Below are 20997 nucleotides of genomic sequence, written 5' to 3'. Positions count from 1 at the left end.
TGGGCGAGTTTGGACATGTGGCACAGTCATTCCTCAAGGTGTCAATGCCCAGGAAGCTTCCAAAATGACACTTGGATCAGGGAATTCGACTGGTGATGAGTAAGAGGTTCTAGATCTCCAAGTGGAAGCAAGAACCTCCAAGTGGACTCAAGAACTGAAGAATAATTGAAGTGGGAGAGGACACTAGTCAGCTTCATACCAGTCTCAAGCTGACTCATCCTTTCTCCAAAACTCCTATATATAGATCTCTCTCATGAGGTCTAGGGGGGCTGGAATCTTGTGAATGTAAAGAATTGCTGTTGGTTTGAGTTTAGAACTATTGGGTGATTTGCTTTGAAGGAGGTGAAGATGAGATTTCTTTCTGCTGGGAAGGTGATGCTGGATTGGGCCTCTTATGGTTGTATCACTTCCTGAACTTTACTTCTTCCATTAATAAAGAATTTGAGGTTATTCTATATGCATGTGTTTCAATGGTGTATTGTTATACTTGTGTATTTGATTTATTCTAATCCTTGAATCAATTATGAATGTATGCTTCTTGTAGTTTCCCTCTCTTGCCTTTTTGCAGGATCTTGGTGTAGCTGGGTCAGTGAAAGAGCAAGGAGCTGGGAGCAAGCAGCAAGGAGAGAAGATTGGATCAACCATTAGCGAAAGACATCGGTTAGTGGACCTCTTCCTCCCCTATTTTACTTTCATAAAGAAGAAATCTTAGATAGCTTTGCTTTGATTGTTGCTGAGGTACTATCACCCTTAGAGTGGGATAGGGTCATTCCGTATTGGATACTTTTCCCAACAACAAATTGGCGACTCCGCTGGGGATCGTATCTTGTTGGTTATTTGTGTTTTTGCTATTCATTTCCTAAACAAAGGGAGTACCGAATCGAACTGCATTTGGATCTTTCAAATGCAAAGTAGAGGGCAGCTACTCTAGCTCAGTTTCTGGGCATGTTTATGATTTGAAGAGCTGATCCACAAGGACTCTGAATAGCTCTTAGTGATAGCTTTTCATCCTCCTTTGAATCATCCTTTAGTGTGTAATTGATTGGTAGCTTTGATTTGGCCAAAAACTGTTGATTTTTGAGCAATCTGTGACCCGGAAACCAAGAGAAACGAGAGTTTCTCTCTTCATTGTAGGCACTGTGAAGACAGTCTGCATTTCATCGCAGGTCCCGAACAGGCTACCTGCGCTGAATGTCAAACTGACAGTGTTGTACCTGCGCTGAACCAGTGAGGCCTTGTGCAACTGGGGTTCTCTGCTTCCTGTTGCCCTGTTTTCATCCTTTTTTTGCAGCCTGTTATCAGTCAATGTACCTATCTGAAACCACCTTTCTTTGCCACTATTCCACCTCAGTTGTATAAAGAAACTGTATTTGTTCTTTGTGTATTTCTTACATCATTTGCAGTTTCCCATAACGAAAGTGAACTAGTCTTGCTGTGGCCTCTTAGATTTAGACCTGTGATAAGTGTCGTTCTGATCTTAAGAGTTAGTTTGTTTGCTGTTCATAGCTGATTGAGCTTTTGCTTTCATCATATGGTTTGAATTTATGTATTTCTAGTGTTGAAACAAGTAAATCTTAAGGTGTCTTTTGATTTTGGACAAAAGCTTGTTTGCTTTCACTTGAAATTGAATTCAAAGTTATACAACAGCTTTCTTTTTGTAGTACATCAACATTAAGAAAGAGAAAAGAAATACCTGCATTGTGCATGTGCATTTTGACAGCTTGCATGTTGATTTAGGAAAAAGTGCATTAGTGTGTGCTCTATGATCTGTGTGAAAAGATGATGTCTTTCTTTTCCCTCAGTAGTTAAGATTTTCATAAGTTGAAAAGATTGAAAAAGCTTGCTTATCATCTTTAGACTGCATTTAGGAGTTGTACCATACATCTCGTGGTGATCCATAAAGGCAAACTGCTAAACAAGATCAACCTAAAATGAATTGAATTTACATAACAATGCTTTGAAACATAACGCAAACACATAGAGGTCTAAGCTAGAGACGTGTTCCGGCGTCGTTAAACGTGATATCTTAGCGTTGAGTGGTTGGGTGATTCCTCCACGGTGAAGCGATAAGTATCAATACGGACTTGTGCTCTCACGTACCGTCGTGTATATATTGGGAGACCCCTATAGGATCAAAGCCTTTATCCATAGGAAGCTGTGTCGGCCGCCCTACTGATTGCAATGCAGTGAACACAGCATTCACGAAGATCGACCACCCGTATCGTAAAACGTATTCTGTGGTTTTGCGAAAAGTTTGGCACACCCTCTGCCTAGAACTCCAGAGTAGTTTCTTTTGGCCTTTTTCAAACTCTATAACTGAAAAAGTCCATCCGAGCATTTGTCACTTCGGGCTCATTAAAACATCGAAGGAGACTAGAGTCATCTTTAGCTTTTTCTCGACTCTTTAAAAGTGAAAAAGCAAGTTGTGTCTAAGCGTCGTTAAAATTTATTTTAAACAGGATAATCATCACCATCCCCTCGTTGATCTTCGAAGTTAGTGTTTTGGCATCGTAAGTTCTTGTAGAATCGCTAAGAAATCTTTTGGATAGACTAGATATGTCTGAACAACCGTCGACATCTAGGACTGTGTCGTCCGACACAACGGCAGCAGAGCCTCCTACTGCTACTCCAATGATGTTCGCTGGTATACCATCTGTCCCGGCAAATTGTCAACAACAAGTCGGAGTCCAATCAGGGACGACGACATGGTTAGTTCCTATTTCTTCATCTGGATTATCATCTGGTATTTCTTATGTTGAAACTCAACAAATTGATCCAATGTGTCTTCAAAGGCCAATTTACCCTTTAAGTACTGGATTTCCACCATATGGAGGGCAGTATGCTCTTTCATTGTTCCCTCCCAGAGAACAACCATATGGGAGTTTACAACAAAGTTCAGGTCAAACTGGAATTACATCCAGCGGTTGGGTACCAATACTGCCTCAACAACCAGGGGTTGTATATTCAACGCAACCAGTACACCCTGTGTCGAATATTCCCACCATACCTGCTATAGTGAATGTGTCGCAAGTACAAGCTCCACCTGTTGTATGTCAACCCCAGGTTTCTCAGGTTGCAATACAACAACCTCTTGTCTCAACGACTCAATCACAATCTCAGGGTAGTGCCTCCTTATCTGGAGCGACTCAGGCTCAAACAACTACTGTGACTCCTCATCCTGGTTAATCATCCAGTATTGGTCAACAGCAAATGGTCCAACAACCAGAGCTGGTTCAATCTCAACAACCGCCATTCCAGCAATCATATCAAGGACCTGAGCAACAAGTCTTTGTAAGTAATGGGCAACCATACTATAATGGTTATGCCCATCAACCTTGTCAAAGTTGCCAGCATTATGCTGGTTTGCAAAGACCCATTGCTCAGGCGATCCCATCTTATCCTGGGTATGCTTCGCCTAACCTGAATCAACAGTTGCCCTTTGTAGCAACTCTAGAATTACCAGATCTAAACCGACTGACGAATGATCCAATTGCTTGTGCCCCTTGGTGGCCAGCGATTCCACATAAACTTCCGTCAGATATTCCTAAATTTAATGGAAATCCGGGTGAAGACCCATCGAATCATGTGATGACATTCCATCTATGGTGTTCATCGAACACCCTAAATGATGATTCGATAAGACTTCGCCTCTTTCAGAGGACGTTAACGGGTTGAGCGGCAAAATGGTACATTGAATTGCCTAGAGCTTCGTTCGACAACTTCAGTACCTTAGCCACAACCTTTTTAACCCATTTTCAATTACTGATAAGGTATGAAACGGGAACAGAACTCCTTACCAACTTCAAACAGACGACCGCCACCCACATATCTGATCATATACATGAGTGGCGACGTCGTCGTAGGATGGTAAAAACGTACGTTCCCGATCAGCTATTAGCTGAATGGTTTATCAAGTCATTACTTCCTGCCATCACGGAAGATGTGGCAAAGGGGGGAGTCGTAACGAAAGAGCAGGTTATCGGTCGTGCGCAATATCTGGACTTGGTCTATACTCAGTCCGGCACGCTCTACGACAAAATACCTGACACCCCTAGACCGGAATTCTCAATTCCTCCTCCTCCTAAATCAAACAATGACTCTCACGCCGGTGATGGCGTGATTAGAAAACACAAAATTTCTAGTCAAAATGCAAATAAAGAACTTCTTGCCTCAGAAGTAAATGCCATGTCGACCGACAAGGGAAAACAACTGAAGCAACCAGAGGGCAAGAAGAAAAAGAAAGGGAGAAAAAGGAAACCCTCGGCAGGGTGTCATATATGCGATGAGGATCATTGGACGAAAGATTGTCCACATATAGCTGAAGTTAAGAAACTCTTTAAGAGTTCAAAAACCCCAGCAGTATTGACGGATCCATTTCCCGACCCAGGTCAAAATCTGGTTGCTAATCAAAATGCTTCTCGATCCCAAGTGCTTATGTTGTCTGTCTCGAAGCAGCAAAATGATGCTTTGACAAGGAATAAAGATTACGGGAATCCACGACTGTCGAATAACAAGGCTAATGAACAACCTAGAAGTTCGACGACAACTTTAACCAAAGTTGTGCCACCCAACATTCCTGAACCAATGATAAAGTCGCCAAAGGGAGTAGTACACAAATCGACATTTAATCCTCGTGCCAAAATAGCACAGAATTATAATATAATAGAGGACCTGGCTCAATCGTCGTCCGCTATGTCGACACTTGAGGTACTGCAAAATTGCCCCTCCCAAGAGCAAGCTTTATTATCAGCAATAGGTGGGATTGGCTCAATGGATTCCAATCTTGTGGCCTTTGATCATAAAGGATATGACCCTCAGTTACCGGCTCAACTAGCTTTCCTTATCCAAGTGAAAGCCCTCAACAAAACTATTCATCGAACAATTATTGATGAGGGGGCATCTACATGTCTTATGTCGATGAGTTGCTGGAAAAATTTAGGCTCACCACCCTTGTCGAAATCGTCAACGATGTTAAAAGCATTTGATGGATGATCATACACTCCATACGGAATTTTAAGTAACTTGCAAGTTGAACTAGGGGGCAAAACAATAGGAATTGATGTTGAAGTAATTGATGGGAACCTCGATTACAACATCCTACTGGGAAGGCCCTGGATATATGCCATGGCCGCAGTTGTGTCAACCTACTTCAGGAAGATTGCATTTCCCTTTCAAGGAGGAATTACAGTCTTCGACCAACAAAATTTCCTCCCCGAAAGTTCACAAGTTATGGGAAGCATTCCGATGATCCATGGAAGCAATCATTCGCTTCAAAATATTGGAGTAGGTCTCCTAAAAGACCCTGCCTTAATGGGTACTTTTACCCTACCGCCTGCAAGTAATCTGGCGGAAGTGGCCACAGTGGAAACCTACAATATGAAATCTTCTATATCTAATGGATTCGGAAGATTCCTAAACATTTTGTCAGCGTGGATCATCGCCCTAATAGAAATACTGTAAATACAGTGGGCTCCGAGGACGGTTCTTATCTTGTGTCAACCTCATTAAAAAATGAAACAAATCCCCTTTCTCAAAGGTAAACCTTCATTCCAACCACCGAGTTGAATGCAATGAAGCTTGGGGGGCATGCACCTCGATTTGCGTTATTATGCTGGGGGCATGCAAACTTATCATCGAGCAGTTTTACCGCGGAATTTATGCTCGTTAAAAAATAGAAAAGCGAGACTCGAGCAGTTTTAGCATAAAGTTCATGCTCGTTAAAAAATAAACGCAAGATCCGAGCAGTTTTAACGCGGTCTTCATGCTCGTTAAAAAATAAATATAAGCAGTGAGCAATGTTCCCTCCAGAGTTTAAGCTCATTTTTAAATAAAAAATGAACCTATCCCGGTAAATAACCACTGTGATCGTAAATTTATCAGCCATAAAAAGCCTTGGTCGTGTTTGCACCTGCCACCTCCACTTTCATTTGGCCGATCGTTCACCTAGCCATCCTTGTGACACTGCCTTGATTGGAAAATTCCAACCTGTACCTGGAATCAGTTGCTATCCCTGTTTATCACTCGTTCCTCAAAAGACGAGTCTTCTTTAAGCTCCTTTCAACTGACTCGTAAAATATGAAAAGATTGCCGAGTTTTGGCCTTCCAGCTCGTTAAAGGACCGGAAGAGCTATCCCTCCTCTAGATTTTAATCTTTTTGGACCCGAGGGATTATTGCACAAAAAGATCGAGCGCTTGTTTTGTTCGGCTCGTTAGAGATATCGAAAACTCATCCCTTTTGTATTGTTTTATACTTTTTCGGACTTAAGGGATTAGATGACGAAAAAGGAATTTTGGAGTTAACTTTCTGTACCTTTTCAGACTCTCTAAAAATGAAAAGGACCGAGTTTTCCTTGTCGTTAGACTCGTTAAAATGATTAAATAGCGACAAACTTGTCTTTAGACGAGAACGAGTTTCCCTATCGCTAGGCTCGTTAAAACATAGCAATGGGCTTGCCCGAAGGGCAGGTTATAGAACAAGCATATGTTATCCTCCTCAAGCTTGACAAAAATAAAGAGGTACTGGTCAGAAATGACTGGGGAAAAATTGGGAGAACCTCAAAGCTGTAATGGTAGCAAGTCGCTCTTGAACATGACACTTTTCCTCCGTACCACATCGGTTTGGGTTGTTTCATTCACCGGTCTCATCAGCATGGTCTCGCCAAACCATCCACATTTGGGGTAATGCTACCGATCCATCGCATCAGTGTCATTATATGTTCAAGAGATGTTGTTCAGAAAGAGTCAACCGTGTCCCATCCACTACCATACATCATCTTTCATCCTTTCATGATCGCCACCCTGAATCATATTTCACAGATCGTTTTCACCTTCATCACAATCATTAGCTCTGTTCCGTGTCACTGATGTGGGATTCATTAAGGCCCTCCTTTGACAGATCGCTTCTTGTCGACTTCAGCTCATTATCCAAGAAGTTGACCTAGGAACAACCCCCTCAGTACTTTGAAGCTTGCATGCCTCAATGGCAAGTTTCTCACTTCCAGCGACAGGTATACATCAATGACCTTCGACCGAAAGATTTTGCGTGGTGTTCGACGCCAAGTCCTTTATTCACACCACGTAGATTGTACTGCCGTACCTTGAGGGTCATCATCATTATCGGTGATTCCTCTCGCGCTTGTTAACAGTTTACATCATTGACTGGTAATCAAGCGATGTCTTTCCATGTTCGACTTCAGCGCAATTCTCACATGGATCGACTTGTACTTAGAGTGAAGATCGAACGAGTTTGAAGACCCCAGATCTAGTTTCATCCATCCGGGCTGCGCTATATATTCATGAAATAAAGACATTGACATGTGCAGCAGATGATCATCCTACTCAAAGGATGATAATTTCAGCAGAGAATTATCAGTCTACCATCAGACGATTGTCTGTTCTATGTACAGAAAAATGTATTTATAAAGCTGAGCATGGGAATGCCCGCCTCAGCTAGATCATGAAAGCAGTATGAAAAATAATGTATTGTATTGTATCTTATTACAGGTCACCTCTCAGCGATTGAATGAACTTCGGATCCTCCTGATAAAGCATTTCACCCGATAAACGACCTCATACTTTAGGGGGCAACTGTTATAGACATTTTTGTGCCTTATATCATGAAGCATGAAATGTCCATAATCTAAGGGATCCAAAGTCCCTAAACATATTGTTCCTACCCCTAGAGGAACAAGGTCAGCAAACCACGGCACTAAATAAAAGTTCTCCACCTGAAAACACTCAAAAACAAGGCAATTCTGGATCATGTCAACTGCTCCATTGAGCATCTGCGCTGAATGTCAAGTGCTCCACTGTCTATCTGCGTTGAATGTCAACTGCAAAGAAGGCTACCTGCGCTGGGCGAGTTTGGACATGTGGCACAGTCATTCCTCAAGGTGTCAATGCCCAGGAAGCTTCCAAAATGACACTTGGATCAGGGAATTTGACTGGTGATGAGTAAGAGGTTCTAGATCTCCAAGTGGAAGCAAGAACCTCCAAGTGGACTCAAGAACTGAAGAATAACTGAAGTGGGAGAGGACACTAGTCAGCTTCATACCAGTCTCAAGCTGACTCATCCTTTCTCCAAAACTCCTATATATAGATCTCTCTCATGAGGTCTAGGGGGGCTGGAATCTTGTGAATGTAAAGAATTGCTGTTGGTTTGAGTTTAGAACTATTGGGTGATTTGCTTTGAAGGAGGTGAAGAGGAGATTTCTTTCTTCTGGGAAGGTGATGCTGGATTGGGCCTCTTATGGTTGTATCACTTCCTGAGCTTTACTTCTTCCATTAATAAAGCATTTGAGGTTCTTCTATATGCATGTGTTTCAATGGTGTATTGTTATACTTGTGTATTTGATTTATTCTAATCCTTGAATCAATTATGAATGTATGCTTCTTGTAGTTTCCCTCTCTTGCCTTTTTGCAGGATCTTGGTGTAGCTGGGCCAGTGAAAGAGCAAGGAGCTGGGAGCAAGCAGCAAGGAGAGAAGATTGGATCAACCATTAGCGAAAGACATCGGTTAGTGGACCTCTTTCTCCCCTATTTTACTTTCATAAAGAAGAAATCTTAGATAGCTTTGCTTTGATTGTTTCTGAGGTACTATCACCCTTAGAGTGGGATAGGGTCATTCCGTATTGGATACTTTTCCCAACAACACAAGTTTTTTTTGCAGGTTTTGGGAGATCAACAGATCATTAAGGAGATAAAATTGTGCCGACGATTGGCCTTCAAAAGACTAATTTCATGAGAAATTCTAAAGAACAAGTCCATGATCATGAACGAAATTTCCAGAAAATTACAAGTTCTTGCAACTCCCTGTAATAGCTTAATAGTTTGACATGTTGCATGACAAATTAGCAAATTTGAAGATCTGGGGTTTGTTCCTACATGTCCAAGGATGGTGAAATACCTGTCCACTTTTGAATTTGAAGTCTACAAGTGGCTGGTCAACGTTGGTCAAACTCAACTATTTTAGTAGAAATTCCATAATTAATGAGTAGATTTACTATATTTGAGATTTTTAATGCCACAATACACTTTTCCCAGCAAAAGTCATTATCCACATACACTTCATTATATTTTAATCAATCTTAACCCACCAATAAAAGCAAAGAATCTCATTTACAAGCTTTTTGTTCCACTTTCATTGTCAGTTTCCTTTTTCCTACCCTTGCAAATAACACCTTGCTTCCATACACCATTGAGTCCATAGTCCTTGAGTCTAAATATTTTTTCTGAAAACACCTTGAAGCTTGCATGCCTTAAGGGAAAGCTATTAGGCCGATAAACAAAGGGAATACACCAATGTCCATTGTTCATCGGGTCTTCTAAGTATTCGACAACAACAAATTCATTCATAATTAGAAAGATGTGTTAGGGGCATCTTGACACTCATCCACATCAAAGATGGGAGCTCTCGTGTTGACTAGTGGCATCCATCAATGGCGACTAAGTTAACAATCTATTTTTATGTTCGACACCGAAACATTTATTCACATAACAAGAATTGTGCCAATGAGCGTTAAAGATGTTATCGCTCAGGTTGTTCCCAAAAGTTGTAAGAAAGGGAATACGACCGAGGTAACCACAGACCAATCTTTTAGATACAGATTCTAGCCAATCTGCATCTAGAGAGAGCGCTCTCTTTATGATTTAGCGTTGTTTTTAAAGGTTTTAGGCTAGTTATGAAGTTCAAGGGTTTTGTTTTGAGTTTGGGTGGTGAGATTCAATAGAACAATGAGGCAAAACTTAAGAGTTTAGTCCATTGGGCATGATGGAGTCAAGCGAAATAGGCTTTCTGGATTTGGTTTCTAACAGAGGATGGCATCACAGAGCAAGGTAGTCAAACATGAAACAATTCAAAGGCTAGAATCAGATGGAATGGACTCAAATGGGTGAAGGGCAGTTAAGAATCCTTCAATATATTGAAAAGAGGGAGAGTGAATGTTTACTAATAAGGAGCAATTAAGAATTCCTTGGAAAATAAACAACATGAGAGAACCAGGAAACAGGAGCAATTAAGAATTCACTGTTTATACTAATTCTGAAGAAAACACAGAGAATAATAAGGACTGAAAACATAGTGCAGTTAAACAAATTCTGGATTAATCTTTTTCTTTACCATTTAGATCATGAACATAGATGACATAATAGACAAGAAAACTGTAAAACACAAGATATAGGGGTACTTATTGATCCATAGGTTGATTCAAGAACCCTGTGGCAAGTCTTCTGCATCGATTCTTCATCCAGTAGGCTAGACAACAGTTTGATCCCAACAACTTTTTATTCCAAAGTTTAGTATTACAGCAAAGTCTAGGAAATCTGCACATACCCAACCTCTTCGAAACTCTTAGGAAGGGGGTATTTATACAACAAAATATGTACAACAGGTATCTCATGAAAGCTCTGAGATAATATCTAAGTTTAACCTAAAGTAATTTACAAGAAAATTAGAAACAACCAACTTATGCTGTGCTGGAAGCTGGCTCATTAGGGTTCGGCCTACAGCTGTCTAAAGTGACTATGCACCGATCCTTTGTATTAATTGATGCATTAATTCTGACCTACTTTCCTTAGTCGGCTCGGATATTCACTAATTCTGACTTGACTTTCCTTTAATTCTGCACTAATATTCTTTAACGCTCCCCTGATACACTTTGACTTGTTTAATCTTCTTTAATGCTGAACTGACCTTGCTCACTACCTTTCTTCTGTGATTTGATGTCTCTACCTATTCACATTGGCTAGGGTAGCACATATCTCTGTTCATCTATGTTTTTTCTTCTGCGAGCTTGAAAATTCCTCTTTTTTGCTTTTAATTGTGTCTAAGAGGAAGAAAAACTGCAAAAATGGCGGGTTTGCTAAGGCCCTGAGCTCATTGCTGGAGCCTTACTAGTCGGGAGGCGGTCAAAAACCTAAACTGAGTCGGTCTTAAACTTGGAGTGCGGAGCACAGTTTTGCCGTGAAAAACATAGAAAAATGACTTTTTCTCCTTTTAATGGAAAAAAATGATTTTTGGCAGGAAAATTAGGTTCAAAGGACGGATGACGTTAGCATGAAGTTAGCGGGGGTACGGTATGGATGACGTGGCAGGTGACATCAGCGAGGGGTGAGCGGGAGGGCGGTAAGTTGTTTTGCCCGCACCACTTTTGGGCTTGGGCAGTTTTGGGCGGAGGGGCAGTGAACAATGCGGGAGCTTGACACGTGGATCCGGTACGGTGCCGAAACCACCATTTCCCCGCAGCTTAACTTTCAGTAGTTGGGGAGGTCGTGAAATGCATATCATCCATTGGATGTGGAGCCGTTGATCTGACAGTTGGCGTTTTATGAACAAGGCGGGGAGTCAACGCGCTGGACTGGCGCAAATTAACGTTTAATTAATGATATCGAGGCGGATTGATTGGTTATCGGGGTTGATCAGTTATTAATTAATGTGGGGTTAATTAATCCCATGGTTTTGCATGGAAGGAAGGCTATTAAAGGTTCCAAATGAACCATTAACCCCTCGTTTATACAGTGCTATGGTTATAACTAACCGGGGAGCGGGCATATTAATACATGGGGTTTTTGATGTTATATATACATAATACGCGGTAGGGGAACAATTTAACAAGGAGCTATATAATAGTGTTAACTGTTAATATGAAAAATGAATGAAAGCGCCAAGTATAATGTTAGGAAACTTAGCCTTAAAGGGGAAAAAAAGTTTATACAAGAAATATGGCTAATCCCTAAGCAAAACAGATTCTTACTTAGGCAAACGTTATGAAATGAGATGAGTGACTCAGTGATATTAAGTAGATCTCAATATCATTGGGGGGAAATTAGTAAGTGATTTGGGGAAAATTGAAGGGGATTTAGTTATAAAATCTGCCTCGCTTGAGCTACATCAAAATATCTGCCATGGCACTTGTGATAACAGTAAGATGAACATCTTGAGAGACAAAATCTCATTATGCAACAACAATCTACCTACCCAACCTACTTTGCCTAACATTTTTCTTCCTTCTTTTGGGTGCACTTGGACTGGCAAACCCTCATCACTTTTCTTTTCTTTGCATGATAAGCCTATCTAAGTCTGCACTTATTTCTTCCAAGGGCTCAGATTAAACAATTGAGCTTCTTTGTTTCTCTACCTATCTACTTATCTGCCAAGATTAAGCTGTTTGGACAGATTTTATTCTCTGTCTCTAAAACAGGAAATTGAAACATGAACTGGCCAAGATTAAGCTGTTTGGCCATTCATCAATCGTGGCATAAAGTTAACAAGCTGCACACAATACTTTATTTTGCAAAAATGAAATAGCAGTGGCATTTGGACTTGCACACTTTCCTGGTCTTTTTATTTTGGGGTTCATTTCTTTTCATTTTTTCTTTTGACCATTTATTTTTTCACCCTTTGATTTTTCTTTTAGGGTATACCCTCTTTACATTTTTTTTTTTTGATAATATAGAAACCTTAACAACAAGGAAAGGAAGAACATATTTCAGAGCTCAACCAGTCAATCATGAAATATGACACCTATTACTATAGGAGTATAACACTGGCTCCAATCGGGGATGGCTTTCCCTGGTGGAAAGTCAAGAACAGCAGGTCAGATGACTTTATGAAATAACTTTTACTGTGCCCTGAAATTTTCCTTTGCTGAAAGTAGAAACTATACAAAAGGATGCTGTAAAATATATACACTATTTTTTGAGCTGATTCAAATAGCTGTATGTTTGTTCTGGATAGCTTTGACTTGGATTATTTGTTACTGCTCCCAAGTCTTCTTCTGCAACTTTTGATAAACTAAAATGAGGCAAAACAAAAATGGTAAAGTTCCTTCGTTGATTTCTGAATTTTCTGCACTTTCTTCCTTATTCCTATTGCTGCAAAAAACAAGCTGATCATTTCTTTCAAGCTGCTGAAACTGAATTTTCTTATGCACATGTTAGAGTTAGAATATATCAACAAACTGGATCAAAATAATGTTTCAGCATTCGACCATTCACTGGCCCTTCTTCTGTTGCTGTACCATCCAGGCTCTTTAGAAAATAAGTGTTGTTCCTTTGCATGGCTTGGATGATAAATGGCCCTTTCCATAGGAAGTCAAACTTCCCATGTTTTTCTTTGTCTTCTCTCCTGGAATCCCACCTTAGAACTTTATCTCCCATGTAGAAGTCTTCAGCTTTTGTCCTTTTATCAAATATGTTCTTGAGTTTTTCTTGTAACACTTGGGATCTTTGGTGCACTTCTTCTATGGTCCGTTGTAAATGGATGGTCTGATTTATTCTCCTTTGGATGTCATTTGGTTCCACCTGAGCTTCTTGCAGTAATTTCATTACAGGCAGTCCTAAAGATGAAGGAAACATAGCCTCCATGACATAAACTAGCTCATAAGGGCTAGTTCCAATAGATCTTTTTGTAGTAAGTTCGTCTGCCCATAATGCATTTATAAGCTTTTTATGCCAATTTTTCTTGTTCTCTTCCAGCAGTTTCTTAATGATATTGATCAGGCTTTTATTGGAGGATTCAGCTAGACCATTACCTTGGGGGTAATAGGCTGTGGAATGGCCTAAAGTGATATGATATTTGCTGCAGAAATATATCAGTTCCTTGGATTTGAAGGCATCAACATTGTCGGTTATGATTTTTTCAAGACAATCAAACCTAGACAAGATGTTGGTCTCTAGGAATCCTATGATCATTGTATCATTGGCTTGTCTAGAATGAATGACTTCTATCCATTTGGTGAAATAGTCAGTGGCAGTAAGAATCCATTTATGTTAGCCAGATGAGGAAGGGTGTATCTCTCCAATGAATTCTAAACCCCATTGTTGAAAAGGTTTTTCAGTGGAAATTGGTCTTAAGGGTAAGGGCAACAATTTTCTTTTGCCTTAAAAAATTTGGCATTTGTGGCAAGCAGCGACAAACTTCTTCACATCTGTGAACAAAGTTGGCCAGTAAAATCCAGCCCTTAGGATTTTATCTGCAGTTGATTTCCAGTATAGGTGTCCACCACAGTCTCTTGCATGAAATTCTTTGAGGACTTTGTCAGCTTCATCTTTCATCAAACATTTCAATAAAATACATTCATGATTTTTCCAAAAAAGAGCACCATCTAAAATACAGAATTTTGAAGCTTTCATCTTTAAAAATCTTTTCTTTGTTCTGGATAACCCTATAGGAGCCTACAGGTTTAACAATACATGAATTATGTCAGCATACCAAGGGGATTCTAAGAAGGCCTGGCTGATTTGTGGAGTCGCCATCTCTTGTTCGTTATCCAGTTCATTGATATCTAGGGCTTGAAATTTTGTTTCAGTCATGAGTTTAGCCAATCCCTTTCCTTTTATCAGCTTTGTAGGTTTTATTTCAATGTCATATTCCAATATTTTAGCTATCCATTTACCTCGTTTGCCCTCAATTCCATCTTGAGTCAAGATATCTTTAACAACAACATTTGGCACGTAAGCTATTACGTGGGAGTACAGTATATAAACTCTGAAGTCTTGAATGGATTTTACAAGTGCATAAGCCTGTTTTTCCATGATTTTGTAATTCATAGGTGCATCTCTAAGTGATTTACTAAAAAAGGCTATGGGTTTTTCACATCCTTGATCATCTTTTTGAAGTAAAACAACTGTTATAGTGTGGTCTGATGCAAAGGAGAAAATTACAAAGTCTCTGTCAAATTTTGGACTTGTAAGGACTGGCATTTTGGTCAAAGCCATTTTGATTTCTTCAAATGCTTGCTTGGCTTGTATTGTCCATTTAACTTTTGAATCCTTTCTTAACATGTTGTTCAGCAATCTAATCAATTCAGCCAAATTCGATATGAATCTTCTCAAAAAGTTAATCTTCCCTAAGAAAGCTTGAAGTTATTTGACATTTATGGGGTGGGGTATTTGTAGAATAGCTTCTATTCTAGCAGGATCAATTCGAATGCCATCTTTGGAGATGATGTGACCTAACAGTGTGCCCTCTTCTAGACCAAACATAGATTTTTTAGGATTCAATGAAATACCATGTTTTCTCCATTTTAGGAACACTTGTCTCAAATGATTTAAATGTTGTTGGTCTGATTTGGAAAACACAGTAAGGTCATCAAGATAAACAACCAGAAAATCGTGAATTTCTTTGGCAAAAGTTATGTCCATTGCTCGCTGAAAAGTTGCCCTTGCATTCTTAAGTCCGAAAGGAATTTTAACATATTTGAATGTGCCCCATGGTGTTGTAAACACAGTTTTTTCTTGGTCATCAGGATGAACTAGAATCTGATTGAAACCCGAAAGCCCATCCAAAAGTGAAATCCTAGAAGCACCTACTACTCTTTGTAAAATATGATCCATCTTAGGTAAAGGGTAATTATCCTTCAAAGAAACCTTGTTTAAATTTCTTAAGTCAACACATAATCTGATTTCTCCTGTTTTCTTCCTTGTAGGCACTAAATTAGATACCCACTCTGACAATATGATTGGGGCAATTATCCCTGCATCATGCATTCGTCTGTTTTCTTTTTCAATTAAAGGCAGAAGTACAGGGTTGATTCTTCTGAGCTTCTGTTTGAACGGTTTTTTATTTTCCTTGAGGGGTATTGTATGCTGAATCACAGAGGTGTCATAGGATTTTAGGTCTTCATAGCTCCAGGCGAAAACATCTTGGAATTCTTTGATCAATTGAACATACTTAAGCTTTTGATCAGGGGGCAAAGATTTGGACAATTTTATCATTTTTGGGTTCTCTTGGTTCCTATGTTGTAGTCTTCAATGTCTGCTTTCGGAGGTTCCATCTGAGCTTTCTTTGGAATATCATTAAAATCAAAGAGATCTTCCAAAGGAGTTAATCCTTTGGGTAAATGATTATCTTTCAGATTGATAATTTCAAATTCTTGTTCTAGGGTCTCCTCAATATCTGTTTGTTTTAGCTCTTGTATTTCCTCTTTGGTGAATTTTGTTGGATAAAGCGTTTGAGTCATGTTTTCTACTGAAATGTCTATTTCTATCCGATTTGCTGGATCAATTTCACTGAATGTGTCTTCATCTGCGTTAGTTCTGGAAAATTATTCTTCTAGGGTCAAAAAATTGTTGATCTGTTTATCACTTTCAAACACTTGCCAATTCTTGACATTATCAGGTATGGCTGGCCTGTGTCTAATTTCTGCTGTGAATTGATAATTTGGTTCAAGCGGCAATTTACAGGTGTTGGCAAACATTGCTAGGCTATGAGCTTGCAAGTTATGTTTTCTTGGGATTTTGGCAAGCTATGTTTCCAAAAATGTGTTAAGGATCTATATGGCTGTCCCTCTATACTCTCTCAATCTGGGATCATTTGTCAAGAATTTCCCTTTTATTTGTTGAATGACTAAATCCGAATCTCCTAGGATTGATGCTCTAGTTGCTCCCAATTTTTTAACCAGTTTAAGACCTAGCAATAGAGCTTCATATTCAACCATATTATTGGTACATCTAAAGTTCAACCTATAGGCATGACCTTCAGCATGATTGTTTTGAAGATTATGCACCCAGACCCCTGCTCTAACTCCTAGTTTGTTCACAGAACCATCAAATCCTAAGTACAAAAGGATTTCATGTTTATGATTTGTATCTGGACTTGCAGGGATATTTTTAGCGGGGAGACCTAGTTTTTCAGACTGTTTTGTTTATCCAACGTTTCATGATCTTCAGAGATCTCTTGGATTCGGGCACTAGACTTATCATTTGCAATTTTTTCTGTTTCATCTGCCATTGTGTGTGGGGGATCAATTTGAGCATTGTATAAGATAAAAGAATCCATGTCTGAATGTACTGAGTAGATAGAGAAATTTTGAGGTTTCTCTTGACTACTTACTACATACTTCATAAGGGTTTCTCTGTATAGTCTCTTTGGTTGACCAAACACTGAAATAGTAGCGTACGACATGTCCAACTGTAGAGATCCTTGAAGCTTTGCACCCCAAGATCTAGACAATAACATACCATACTTTGGAGGAATATCAGCTACTACTATGTCCATTAAGATGGTTTTGGCAGGGTATTGGACAAGTGACACACACAAATCTTTGATTAGACCCAAACATTTGACTTGAATTGAATCAAAAGAGAAAAGGTATTTATATGGCCTGGTGATGTCAAGGTCAGCTTTTCCATTACAGATTTGGGCATTAAGTTGTGGGAAGCACCCGAATCGAACATGGTGTTATGAAGTATCTTATCATGTATGTTTAAATCCACATAAAAAGGAGGGACTTGTCCCTCTACTATTTTTCCATTTACTTCAGGGCCAAATATCAATTCTGGCTGGTCATCAAAAACATTTATTGAATCTTATTCACAGAAATTTTGAGTGATCTGTTGATTTGACTTCTGTAGACATCATGTTTAGCTAATTCTGATAAGGGAACAACTATCTTTAGTTTGCCTACTTTTGTCTCAAGATTGAAAGCTTTCTTGGTTTGAGTCTTTGTATTTTGGACGACTGAATTTGTTGCGTTTTTCTCTTCTTCAGGACTGGATTTATGGGCTGCAATTGTTTCCAAATCATGTTCCAGAGGCTCTTCTTCTTTTTCTTTAGCAGGAATAGCAGTGGAAGACTGTTTGGTAGGTGGCTGATTGTCTGATATATCTTCAACAATTGGATTATTGGGGCTAGGATCTATTTTAGAAAGAATATGTACAAGGGTGATATTGATGTTACCTTTGTTTGGCTGCTTGGTATCTTTCTGTTTGCTGATTTTAGGGACATTTATCTTTCTGCTCCTCAGATTGTATTGTTTGTGGACTTCATAAATGGCTGTATCATATCCCTCCCTAAAGTCAAATAATTCACCTGACTGAGTTTGGAATTGTTTCACAATGTGAGCTTCTTGATCTTCATGGGTCAAGAAAACTTGTTGTTCATTGTTGAGTCCCATCAGATTAATTTGAGTGTCTTCTATTGGTTCATCGGATATTGAGGCTTCGGCATAATTTTCTTGAAATGGGGGCCTAATGTTTTGGTTAGGCCCTATCTTTCTAGTGTTAGGATTTTGATTCTTCCTGAAATTTGGATTTCGCCCACTATTGCTTGGTTGACCATCCCAAGGGGATTTTCTCTCAATTGTTTCCACTCTATCACCAAGTCTATCCATTCCTTTTACAATAGCATCTAGTTTCTATTCAAAGGTAGAAGGTTCTTCTTTGAAAGGTATCCTTCTTTCAGCTCTAGCTCTAGACCGTTTAGATATCAGGTTGGCCTCAACATTGACAGCTATGCTTTGCATTTCTTCTAAGTTTTGTGGAGCTCTTTCCCTAAGTTGGTATGCCATATCAGAATCAAATGCATCAGGGAATTTGATCAAGGCAAAATCTAGAGGAGATCTGAGATTCTGAGAAATAGAATTGTAAACACTGTTGAATCTGGTAGAGTAATCTTGGACAGTTTCTTGTGTGCCTCTTCTTAGGTTCTCATATTCTGATAAAATGTGCAAAGGATCTTTCTTCTTTTCCCATCTGTTCAAGAAGGTTTGATAAAGAGCTTGTGGGCCATTGACACTGTTTGCAGGGAGGGATCTAAACCAGGTTCTAACATCTCTAGTTAAACTTTGAACGAATACTTTCATTCTGACATCATCATCATCAATCTCATAGTTTTCAAAATAGTCAGTCATTTTCTTGGTATGTTTTTGAGCTGTGTAAGTGCCATTACAATCAAAATAGGTGATTTTTCTTTGATAATCTTGAGGCATGGCCCCTGGATTTGCAGGTAAGTTTAGGGGAGTATATCGGTTTGCCATGATTGTAGAGATAAGTGTGATAGCTGGAAGGGTAAGGATAACAGTGGGAATGTGTGGTGTAGATGAAGGAGTGGAAACGGTGGCTTGAGGTGCTGATGGTGAACTTGGAGAAGCTGTTGTAATCACATAAAGGTTTGGTGTTTCTTCAGAGGTAAGCTCAGTTTGAATAGGATTCTGCAAACGTTTGTCAAGGTGTGAACTGGTAGAATTTTCTTGGCTGTCTTGTCTTCTAAGGATCCTAGGAATCAGATTAGGATTTTCAAACACAGGTGGTGGATTAGGATCGGGATTTGATCTGGTGTAACGAATCTTTTTTGGAGCCAGTTTCTAGGTCTGTTTTTTGGTTTTTTCTTGAAATAGTTTTAACAATACAACTTTAACAGTCTCTTCTAGGAAGTTTTAGATGTGGGAGCTCTGAAATTTCCTAAAGATTTATTTAAAAAGATGGACCGATGAAGTATTTGAAACCAACGGTTTAATACATAAGCTAGACCGGAGATAGACTGAAGCAACATTTATTTACTTCTGCAAATGCAAAGCAAAAGCTGTTTCAAAGGCTTCCTAGCTAACTTCAAGCTCCATCTATAGCTTATGAAATAAACAATAGTAACAAACAATTATTCAGTTCCGCAGTGGAGTCGCCAATGATGTTATTGCTCAAGTTGTTCCCAAAAGTTGTAATAAAGGGAATATGGTCGAGGTAACCACAAACCAATCTTTTAGATACAGATTCTAGCCAATCTGCATAGAGAGGGCTCTCTCTTTATGATTTAATGTTGTTTTTAAAGGTTTTAGGCTAGTTATGGAGTTCAAGGGTTTTTTTTGAGTTTGGGTGGTGAGATTCAATAGAACAGTGAGGCAAAACTGAAGAGTTCAGTCCACTGGGCATGATGGAGTCAAGCGAAACAGGCTTTCTGGATTTGGTTTCTAATAGAGGATGGCATCACAGAGCAAGGTAGTCAAACATGAAACAATTCAAAGGCTAGAATCAGATGGAATGGACTCAAATGAGTGAAGGGCAGTTAAGAATCCTTCAATATATTGAAAAGAGGGAGAGTGAATGTTTACTGATAAGGAGCAGTTAAGAGTTCCTTGGCAAATAAACAACATGAGAGAACCAGGAAACATGAGCAATTAAGAATTCACTGTTTATACTAATTCTGAAGAAAACACAGAGAATAATAAGGACTGAAAACAGAGTGCAGTTAAACAAATTATGGATTAATCTTTTTCTTTACCATTCAGATCATGAACATAGATGACATAATAGACAAGAAAACTGTAAAACACAAGATATAGCGGTACTTATTGATCCATAGGTTGATTCAAGAATTCTATGACAAGTCTTCTGCATCGATTCTTCATCCAGTAGGCTAGAAAACAGTTTGATCCCAACAACTTTTTATTCCAAAGTTCAGTATTATAGCAAAGTCTAGGAAATCTACACATACCCAACCTCTTCAAAACTCTGAGGAAGGGGGTATTTATACAACAAAATATGTACAACAGGTATCTCATCAAAGCTTTGAGATAATATCTAAGTCTAACCTAAAGTAATTTACAAGCAAAGTAGAAACAACCAACTTATGCTGTGCTGGAAGCTGGCTCATTAGGGTTCGACCTGCAGCTGTCTGAAGTAGTTGTGCGCCGACCCTTTGTCTTAATTGATGCATTAATTCTGACCTGCTTTCCTTAGTTGGCTCGGATATTCATTAATTCTAACTTGACTTGCCTTTAATTCTGCACTGATACTCTTTAACGCTCCCCTGATACTCTTTGACTTGTTTTCATCTTCTTTAATGCTGAACTGACCTTGCTCACCGCCTTTCCTCTGTGATTTGATGTCTCTACGGGTTCCCATTGGCTAGGGTAGCACATATCTCTGTTCATCTTTGTTTTTTCTTCTGCGAGCTTGAAAATTCCTCCTTTTTGCTTTCAACTGTGTCTAAGAGGAAGAAAAACTGCAAAAATGGCGGGTTTTCAAAGGCTGTGAGCTCATTGCTGGAGCCATATTGGTCGGGAGGTGGTCAAAAACTTGAACTGAGTTGGTCTTAAACTTGGAGCGCGGAGCACAGTTTTGCAGCGAAAAACATAGAAAAATGACTTTTTCTCCTTTTAATGGAAAAAAATGATTTTTGGCAGGAAAATTTGGTTCGAAGGATGGATGACGTCAGCGGGGGTACGGTATGGATGACATGGCAGGTGACATCAGTGAGGGGTGAGCGGGAGGGCGGTAAGTTGT

The 20997-nt window shown here is 39.4% G+C and overlaps 1 protein-coding gene across 1 annotated transcript in view; it reads left to right on the top strand.

Moving 5' to 3' along the window:
• Window positions 1–20997, top strand: part of LOC149231062 (homeobox-leucine zipper protein PROTODERMAL FACTOR 2-like) — a 34296-nt gene that overhangs the window by 2980 nt on the left and 10319 nt on the right. The window lies entirely within an intron of this gene.

The sequence above is a fragment of the Pinus tabuliformis genome, chromosome J (assembly GCF_031772625.1).
Source record: "Pinus tabuliformis cultivar Carrire ecotype Pingquan chromosome J, CPIR1, whole genome shotgun sequence".
NCBI classification, from domain to species: domain Eukaryota; kingdom Viridiplantae; phylum Streptophyta; class Pinopsida; order Pinales; family Pinaceae; genus Pinus; species Pinus tabuliformis.
This window is presented reverse-complemented; position numbering and strand designations above follow the sequence as displayed.